An 11,065-nucleotide genomic window follows, 5' to 3' on the forward strand; every position below is an offset into this window, starting at 1 on the left:
AATGTACAATGACCGTAAGGGGCAAAATGGAAGGGCTTAGTGGTACAGAAGAACTCAGTAGACCAGCTGATGAAATGTGAAGGTGAAGGGACTCCTGAAGAAGACTGCAACCAGAACTCAGGATGAGTTTGGGGAGTGTTTTGGGCTCAGAGGTTGGCTATGTGTCAGATGTTACTGGTCGGGTTGGGGAGGCAGGGAGTCCTGGGTTGACTCTGTCTTGTTAAAGAAAATTAGTGAACAAGTGAAAGGAGAAGTTTCCATAGAAAAATGTCTTCAAGGGTCTACAAATTTGGAAGTTACAAAAATTGTTTCAAATCCCTATTGATGATATATTGTTTTGGAAGTCTACCCATTGATTTCTATAGCTCACCTGAGATAATTCTTTTTGGTGAGGTACCATGAAATAATAAGAAATATGTGTATTGGTCTCAGCCCCCAGTTCCTGACACAGGACTCCTAAAATCCTTATAAATAGGGGTGTCAGGAGAATCTTTTGTTCTAATATTTGGTCTTTGACCCCAATTCCTGACATAGAGCTGCTAAATCTCTTGGAATTTCCTAGGTGATAGCAGTGTCTTCTGTTCTAATGAGGTGACTCCTGGGTGGCTCCTGGATGGGGGCGGGTCACCAGAAAGACCAGGCCATGATTAGAAGCTTGGAATTTCCAACCCCACTCCAAATTCTCTAGAGAGAAGAGAAGGGCTGGAAGTGGAGTTGATAACTGATCATGCCTACATGAGGAAGCCTCCTTAAAAATCCCAATAGTATTGAGTTCAGGGAGCTTCCAGGTTGGTGAACACATGGAGGTGCTGGGAGAGTGTCGGGCCCAGAGAGGGCATGGAAGCTCCATGCCCCTTCTCACATACCTTGCCTTATGCATCTCTGCCATCTGGATGTTCATCTGTATCCTTTATCACATCCTTTTATAACAAACTGGCAAACAGTAAACTGTTTTCCTGAGTTCTGTGAGCCTCTCCAGCAAATTAATAGAACCTGATGAGAGGGTCATGAGAACCTCTGATTTATAGCTGATCCGTCAGAAGCACAGGTGACAACCTGGACTTACAATTGACATCTGAAGAGCACAAGCAGTCTTGAGGAACTGAGACCTTCCCTGTGGGATCTGATGCTATCTCCAGGTATTTTGTGTCAGAAGTGAGTTAAATTGTAGGCTATCCAGCTGGCGTCACAGAATGGCTTGGTGTGGGGAAAACTTCCACACATCTGGTGTTAGAAGTGTTGCGAGTTTGGTAGTAGTGTGAGAGTAAAGGAGAAACACAGAAGTGAGTTTTTTCTACTCAGATATGAACAAATAAATGAATCAATGAACACCACACAGACGCACACCTTTACAAGCTGGTTTTCTAGCTAGCTTCCCTCCCAAGGGTAGCTGGCTTAATACACCCAACTTCCGGTTTTCACTCCTGCCGCATGCTGAGCTTTCCTCAGCCAAGCTGACTCTGCAAGGCTCACCACCAAGTCATCCAGGTCAGTCTAGCAGAGATGCCGGCCCTGTAAACCTGACGCATCTGTGTTCTCTCCTTAACCCACACAGGCTCTTGCTGAACTAATACGTGATTTATTTGCAGGAAGCTGCAAGGGACTTTAGTATACTAGTCTATTTGTAATAGGTCTTTGTTTCTATCCGCCAACTAATATGTGCATCATACAGTCTTTTCTTTCGTCTTGGCAAAAACATTTTACTGGATCTGAAATCACAGTAAGGTTTATTTCAGCATTAGACATTTATTATTTAATATATTCTAAGGAGGAGACCGATTAAGAAATATGGCATACCAAGAAGATATAGAAGTGGCTGATAAGCACATGAAAAGATGCTCAACATCATTACCTATCAAGGAAATGCAAAAATGAAAACCACAATGAGATACCACATCACATCTACGAGGACGGCTAAAATTAAAAAAGGAATAAAGCGTTGGTGAGGATATGAAGAAGTTGGAGTGCTCATATACTGCTGGTGGATGTGTAAAATGGTACAGCCTTTGTAGAAAACAGTTTGGCAGTTGCTCAAAAATTTAACCATAGAGTTACCATATGACCCAGAAATTCCACTCCAAGGCATATACCCAAGACAACTGAAAACATATATTCACACAAAAACTTGTATATGAATGTTCATAGCATTACACATAATAGCCAAAAAGTATAAACAACACAAATCTCCAGCAACTGACAAATGATAAACAAAAATCTAAATACCTGTGTGTTAATGAGCAGATTTGCAAAGAGATTTACTGCTCTTATCTCTGTGAAATCTTCCCTGTCCTTTTACAAAAAACATAAAGAGCGGAGATAAGCAGGAGAGGTAATTTGGTCTCACACATGCAGAGAATGCTGTTAGTAGTAAATTGGTCCTAGTAGAGGATCAAAAACTAAGCTTTCCAACACTAAACTTGGGGACTCAGCCTGCATGACTTTAGCTTCCACCTCAAGAAACTAGAAAAAGAAGAGCAAACAAAACCCAAAGTAAGCAGAAGAAAGGAAATAATAAAGATGGAAGCAAAAATCAATGAAACAAAAAAAATTGGAAAGTCAATGGAGAATATCAATGAGATTTCTAGATAAAACAAAATAAATTTTTGTGGGCATGGATTAGGTAAAGATGTTTTAGATATAGCACCAAAAGCACAATTCATAAAAAAACAAATTGATAAACTGGACTTAATCAAAATTAAGAAATTTTTCCAAGTACATTGTTAAGAGATGGGAAAAAAATATTTATAAACCACACATCTGATAAAGGACTTGTATCCAGTACATATAAAGAAATTTCAAAACTAAATAATAAGATAGCAAACAGCACAGTAAAAATTGGGCAAAAGATGTGAGGACACTTCATCAAAAAAGATCTATGGAGGCAGATAAGCATTTGAAAAATGCTCAACATCATTAGTTATTAGGGAAATGCAAACTAAAACTATAACGGGATACCACTACATATGCACTAAAATGGTTGATGAAAATGAAAAGGAGTGACTATACCAGGTTGGCCAGAATGTGGAGAAACTAGAACTCTAGTAAATTGATAGTGGGAATGTAAAATTACGTAACCACATTGGAAAACTGCTTGGCAATTCCTGAAAAAAGTTTAATACACATCTATCACATGGTCCAGCCATTCCAATCCTAGATATTTACCCAAGTAAAATGAAAGCCAGGTTGCAGAATGCAATATACAAAATTAGTCGTATTTTTGACACACTTGCAATGAGCAATCCTAAAATGAAATTAAGAAAACAAATCCATTTACAGTGGCATCAAAAAGAATAAAATACTCAGGGATAAATTTAAGAAAACAGGTGCAAAATTTATACTCTGAAAACTATAAAACATTGTTACAATAAATTAAAGAACATCTAAATAAGTGGAATGATATCTCACGGTTGTCAATAGGCAGACTTAATATTGTTATTAATAGCAATACTCTCCAAACTGATCTACAGATTCAATGCAATGCCTATCAGAATCCTAGCTGGCTACTTTGTAGAAATTGACAAACTGGTCCTAAAATTCATATGGAAACTAAAGGGACGCAGACTAGTAAAATAATCTTGAAAAAGAAGAACAAAGTTGGAGGACTTACACTTCCTGATTTCAAAACTTACAACATAGCATCACTAATAAAGACAGTGTGGTACTGGCATAAGGATAGACATATAGATCAATGGAAGAGAAGTGATTGTTGACAAGGGTGCAAAGATTATTCATTCAAGGGGCTGGCCCCGTGGCCGAGTGGTTAAGTTCGCGCGCTCCGCTGCAGGCAGCCCAGTGTTTCGTTGGTTCGAATCCTGGGCGAGGACATGGCACCGCTCATCAGACCACGCTGAGGCAGCGTCCCATATGCCACAACTAGAAGAACCCACAATGAAGAATACACAACTATGTACCGGGGGGCTTTGGGGAGAAAAAGGAAAAAATAAAATCTTTAAAAAAAAAAAAAAAAAAAAAAAAAAGATTATTCATTCAATAGGAAAAGAAGAGTCTTTTCAACAAACAGTTCTATAACAAATAGGTATCCAAATGTAAAAGAATGAAGTTGAATTGCTACTTTACATTATATGTAAAATTAATAAAAAATTGACCAAAGATCTAAATTTAGGTCTTAAAACTATAAAACTCCTAAAGGAAAACATAGGGGCCCTTATAGTACATCATATATAAAATTAACTCAAAATGGGTCAAGAACCTAAATCTTAGGGCTAAATCTATAAAAGTCTTAGAAGAAAACATAGACTAAAACTTTCATGACATTGGATTGGGAAATGATTTCTTGGATATGACACCAAAAGCACAGCAATAAAAATAAAAATAGATAAATTTGACCATATCAAAATTAAAAATTTCTGTGCATCAAAAGACACAATCAAGAGAGTGAAAAGGCAATGTATGAAGTGGGAGAAAATATTTGCAAATCATATATCTGATAGGGTTTAATATTCAGAATATGTGAAGAACTAGTCATGAACAACACCAACAAAACAAACAACCTGATTAAAAATGGGCAAAGGAGGAGTCGATCCAAGATGGCAGTGTGAGTAGTCTTCTTTGTCTCTCCCCCTTCGAATCTACAACTAATTGGACATTCATCGCTTAACAAAGGATATCCATATAGCATCTCAGGACACCGGAGAGACCCACGCTGCTATACTTCGGAAGGCAGACGGACTTCCTTCCGGGAGGAGGTGGAGATAGGTGAAGACTCTCCGACCCCGACCCCTGAACAGCCTAGTACCTGCAAGCAGCTTTCTTCCAGTGGATGCCCCCAGAACATCACCACACACCAAGGGCAGGAGGGAGCGCACACCAGAGGAGCGACGGTGGAAACAGGTGACCAGAGCCCTACCTAAGCCCCCTGCAATTACACCTAAGCCCAGAGGGAAGCTCCAGAGTTACACACCAGAGGCAGTGGGGAAAACCCCTACCCGCCATTAGCGGAGAGGCCCTGCCCAGCACCCACAATGCCGGGAGGATCCCGAAGAGGAGGATCCCAGGCAGGGCAGCAGCTGGCCAGCTGCCACTGAACTCAAGGTCTCTGGCTATCCCCCAGACAGGGCAAGGGGCTCCCCGAGATCCTGGGGGAGAGGACTGGGGCTGGGTGGAGTTCCAGCGACCCAGCTCCGTGGCCCAGGGGGAAACTCTACAGTCTCACAGCAGCCTCATCGAAAGCCTCTGCACAGGACTAGCAGAGAGCACCCACCCGGCAACCACAAGGCTGGAAGACCCTGGGGCAAAAGTAGCATAGCTAGATGAGCTAAGCACAGACTGCAGAAGATGCCCATAGCTCTGCTGTGACCCATAGTGGACAAGTGAGATTTTGTGGGTGCCAACAGTGACAGAGCTGCAAATATAAGTGATCCTATCCCTAGCTGCTGGGAAAGCCCATAACACCGCTGCAGACCCTAAGGAGGGACCACGTCTAGGTGGTCTGCAACAGTAGGCACCAGCAGCCTGAAGCCCCCTTGTGACGGTCCCCACAGCTGAAGAGGGAACCCAAGGACCACTGTGACTACGAGGAGGGGCCCAGGCCCAGTTAGCAACAGCTGATAGGGTTCCTGGTTGGAGCAGTATAAACAGCTGTCCCCCCACCACAGCAGTAGAAACAAGTGGAAGCAGTAACTAAACTCTATCTCTATGCAGAGGCACAAATCTACACCATCATGCAATATGAAAAAATATATTAAATCTCCAGAACAGAAGGAAAATGACAAATACACAGAAAACAATCCCAAAGACAATGAAATATATAACCTAAATGATGATGACTTCAAAACAGCCATCATTAAAAAACTCAATGAGTTAAAAGAGAATTCAGATAGACAACTCAACGAGTTCAGGAGCTATGTCACAAAAGAGTTCGATACTATAAAGAAGAACCAAACAGAAATACTGGAAATGAAGAACACAATAGAGGAGATTAAGAAAAATCTAGAGGCACTGAACAGTAGGGCCGATAATATGGAGGAAAGAATTAGCAATTTGGAAGATAGGAATATAGAAATACCGCAGGCAGAGGAGGAGAGAGAACTAAGACTAAAAGGAAATGAAGAAACTCTCCGAGAATTATCTGACGCAATTAGGAGATGCAACGTAAGGATTATAGGTATACCAGAGGGAGAAGAGAGGGAGAAGGGGGCAGAAGGCCTGTTCAAAGAAATAGTGGCTGAGAACTTCCCAAACCTGTGGAGAGAGATGGAACTTCATGTGACAGAAGCCAATAGATCTCCAAACTTTATCAATGCAAGAAGACCAACCCCAAGGCATATAGTAGTGAAGCTAGCAAAAGTCAACAAGAAGGAGAAAATACTAAGGGCAGCCAGGCAGAAGAAAGTAAGCTACAAAGGAACCCCCATCAGGCTATCAGCAGATTTCTCAGCAGAAACTTTACAGGCTAGAAGAGAGTGGAATGATATATTCAAAAATCTGAAGGACAAAAACCTGCAGCCGAGAATTACCTACCCAGCGAAAATATCCTTCAAAAACGATGGAGAAATAAAAACTTTCCCAGATAAACAAAAATTAAGGGAGTTCATTGCCACAAAACCACCTCTTCAAGAAATGCTCAGGAAAACCCTCATTCCTGAAAAATCAAAAAAAGGAAAGAGGCTACAAAACCAAGAACAAAGGAGATAAGCAGAAGGACAACAACAGAGAGTAGCAGCTCTCCATCAGAACAGATTAAACCATGGGACGAGAAACAAAGGAAATTGAAGAGAACCGGAAAACAAGACATAAAATGGCAGCAATAGGCCCCCACATTTCAATAATCACTCTAAATGTAAATGGATTGAACTCTCCAATCAAAAGACACAGAGTGGCGGGACGGATCAAAGAACAAGACCCAACAATATGCTGCCTCCAGGAAACACACCTCAGCCCCAAAGACAAACACAGACTCAGAGTGAAGGGATGGAAGACAATACTCCAAGCTAATAATGAACAAAAGAAAGCAGGTGTCGCTATACTAATATCAGACAAAGTAAACTTCAAAGCAAAACAGATAAAGAAAGACAAAGAGGGGCAGTATATAATGATAAAAGGGACTCTCCACCAAGAAGACATACACTTATAAATATATACGCACCCAACACAAGAGCACCAAAATTTGTAAAGAAACTATTAACAGAACTAAAAGAAGATATCAACAACAATACAATAATAGTAGGGGACCTCAACACCCCATTAACACCAATGGATAGAACATCCAGATAGAAAATCAACAAGGAAATTATAGAATTAAATGAAAAATTAGACCAGATGGACTTAATAGATATATATAGAACACTTCATCCAAAAACAGCAGGTTACACATTCTTCTCAAGTGTGCATGGAACATTCTCAAGGATAGACCATATTTTGGGAAACAAAGCAAGCATCAATAAATACAAGAGAGTTGAAATAATATCAAGCATCTTTTCTGATCATAATGCTGTGAAACTAGAAATCAACTACAAGAATAAAGCAGAGAAAGGTGGAAAAATGTGGAGACTAAACAACACGATACTGAACAAACAATGGATTATTGAAGAAATTAAAGAAGAAATCAAATATTATCTGGAGACAAATGAAAATGAGAACACATCATACCAAATCATTGGGGATGCAGCAAAAGCAGTTCTAAGAGGGAAATTCATTGCAATACAGGCTCACCTTAGTAAACAAGAAAAAGCTCACATAAACAACCTCAAACGACACCTAACAGAATTAGAAAAAGAAGAACAAACAAAGCCCAGAGTCAGTAGAAGTAGGGAAATAATAAAAATAAGAGCAGAAATAAACGATATTGAAACAAAAAAGACAGTAGAAAGGATCAATGAAACAAACATTTGAGTGATGAAACATTTGGTCCTTCCAAAAAATTAACAAAATCGACAAACCCTTAGCCAGACTCACCAAGAAAAGAAGAGAGAAATCTCAAATAAATAAAATTAGGAGTGAGAGAGGAGAAATCACAACAGATACCAAAGAAATACAAGGGATCATAAGAGAATACTATGAAAAACTATATGCCAACAAATTGAACAACCTAGAAGAAATGGACAAATTTCTAGACTCTTACAATCTCCCAAAACGGAATCAGGAAGAAATGGAGAATCAGAATAGGCCAATCATAAGTAAAGAAATAGAAACGGTAATCACAACCTACCCAAAAATAAGAGTCCAGGACCAGACGGCTTCTCTGGAGAATTCTACCAAACATTCAAAGAAGATTTAATACCTATCCTTCTCAAACTATTCCAGAAAATTGAGGAAGATGGAGTACTCCTTAACACATTCTATGAAGCCAACATCACTCTAATCCCCAAACCTGACAAGGACAACACAAAGAAGGAGAACTACAGGCCGATATCACTGATGAACATAGATGCAAAAATCCTCAACAAAATTCTGGCAAACCGAATACAGCAATACATCAAAAAGATTATACACCATGATCAAGTGGGATTTATACCAGGGACACAGGGATGGTTCAACATCCGCAAGTCAATCAACGTGATACACTACATTAACAAAATGAGAAACAAAAACCACATGATCATCTCAATAGATGAAGAGAAAGCATTTGACAAGATCCAACATCCATTTATGATAAAAACTCTCAATAAAATGGGTATAGAAGGAAAGTACCTCAACATAATACAGCCCATATATGACAAACCCACAGCCAACATCATACTCAACAGACAAAAACTGAAAGCCATCCCTCTGAGAACAGGAACAAGACAAGGGTGTCCACTTTCACCACTCCTATTTAACATAGTACTGGAGGTGTTGGCCAGAGGAATTCGGCAGGAAAAAGAAATAAAAGGAATCCAAATAGGCAATGAAGAAGTAAAACTCTCACTGTTTGCAGATGACATCTTATATATAGAAAACCCCAAAGAATCCATAGGAAAACTATTAGAAACAATCAACAGCTACAGCAAAGTTGCAGGGTATAAAATCAACATACATAAATCAGTAGCATTTCTATACACTAATGATGAACTAACAGAAAAAGAACTCAAGAACTCAATCCCATTCACAATCGCAACAAAAAGAATAAAATACCTTGGGATAAATTTAACCAAGGAAGTGAAAGATTTATACAATGAAAACTACAAGACTTTCTTGAAAGAAATTGATGACGACATAAAGAGATGGAAAGACATTCCATGCACATGGATTGGAAGAATAGACATAGTTAAAATGTCCATCATACCTAAAGCAATCTACAGATTCAACGCTATCCCAATCAGAATCCCAAGGACATTCTTTATAGAAATTGAACAAAGAATCCTAAAATTCATATGGGGCAACAAAAGACCGCAAATTGCTAAAGCAATCCTGAGTAAGAAAAACAAAGCTGGAGGCATCAAAATCCCCGATTTCAAAACATACTACAAAGCTACAGTGATCCAAACAGCATGGTACTGGTACAAAAACAGGTGCACAGATCAATGGAACAGAATTTAAATCCCAGAGATAAAACCACACATCTATGGACAGCTAATCTTTGACAAAGGAGCTGAGGGCCTACAATGGAGAAAAGAAAGTCTCTTCAACAGATGGTGCTGGGAAAACTGGAAAGCCACATGTAAAAGAATGAAAATTGACCATTCTTTTTCACCATTCATAAAAATAAACTCAAAATGGATCAAAGACCTAAAGATTAGGCCTGAAACAATAAGTCTTCTAGAAGAGAATATAGGCAGTACACTCTTTGACATCAGTTTCCAAAGAATCTTTTCGGACACTGTAACTCCTCAGATGAGGGAAACAATAGAAAGAATAAACAAATGGGACTTCATCAGACTAAAGAGCTTCTTCAAGGCAAGGGAAAACAGGATTGAAACAAAAAAAACAACCCGCTAATTGGGAAAAAATATTTACAAGCTACTTATCCAACAAAGGGTTAATCTCCATAATACACACAGAACTCATACAGCTTAACAACAAAAAAACAAACAACCCGATCAAAAAACGGGCAGAGGACATGAACAGACATTTATCCAAAGAAGATATAAGTATGGCCAATAGACACATGAAAAGATGTTCATCATCACTAATCATCAGGGAAATGCAAATCAAAACTACACTAAGATATCACCTTACACCCGTTAGATTGGCAAAAATATCCAAAACCAAGAGTGACAAATGTTGGAGAGGTTGTGGAGAAAAAGGAGCCCTCATACACTGTTGGTGGGAATGCAAACTGGTGCAGCCAGTATGGAAAACAATATGGAGATTTCTCAAAAAGTTAAAAATAGAAATACCCTATGGCCCAGCCATCCCACTACAGGATCTCTAGCCTAAGAACCTGAAATCAGCAATCCCAAGAGTCCCATGCACCCCTATGTTCATCGCAGCATTATTTACAATAGCCAAGATGTGGAACCAACCTAAATGCCCATCAAGTGATGATTGGATATAGAAGATATGGTATATATACACAATGGAATACTACTCAGCCATAAAAAAGGACAAAATTGTTCCATTCGCATCAACATGGATGGACCTTGAGGGTATTATGTTAAGCGAAATAAGCCAGACCTAGAAAGACGAACTCTATATGACTCCACTTATAGGTGGAAGTTAACATATAGACAAGGAGAACTGATCGGTGGTTACCAGGGAAAAGGGGGTGGGGTGGGGCAAGGGCACAAAGGGTGAAGTGGTGTACCCACAACATCACTAACAATAATGTACAACTGAAATCTCACAAGGTTGTAATCTATCATAATCTCAATAAAAAAAAAAATGGGCAAAGGATGGGCTGGCCCCGTGGCTGAGTGGTTAAGTTCACCACTCTGCTGCAGGCGGCCCAGAGTTTCATTGGTTCAAATCCTGGGTGCGGACATGGCACTGCTCCTCAAACCACACTGAGGCGTCGTCCCACATGCCACAACTAGAAGGACCCACAACAAAGAATATATAACTATGTACTGGGGGGCTTTGGGGGAGAAAAAGGAAAAAAAATAAAGTCTTTAAAAAAAAAATGGGCAAAGGACTTGAATAGACATTTCTCCAGAAAAGATATAGCAGTGGAAAGATGCTCAACATC

Source organism: Equus przewalskii, chromosome 22 (assembly GCF_037783145.1).
Source record: "Equus przewalskii isolate Varuska chromosome 22, EquPr2, whole genome shotgun sequence".
NCBI lineage: Eukaryota > Metazoa > Chordata > Mammalia > Perissodactyla > Equidae > Equus > Equus przewalskii.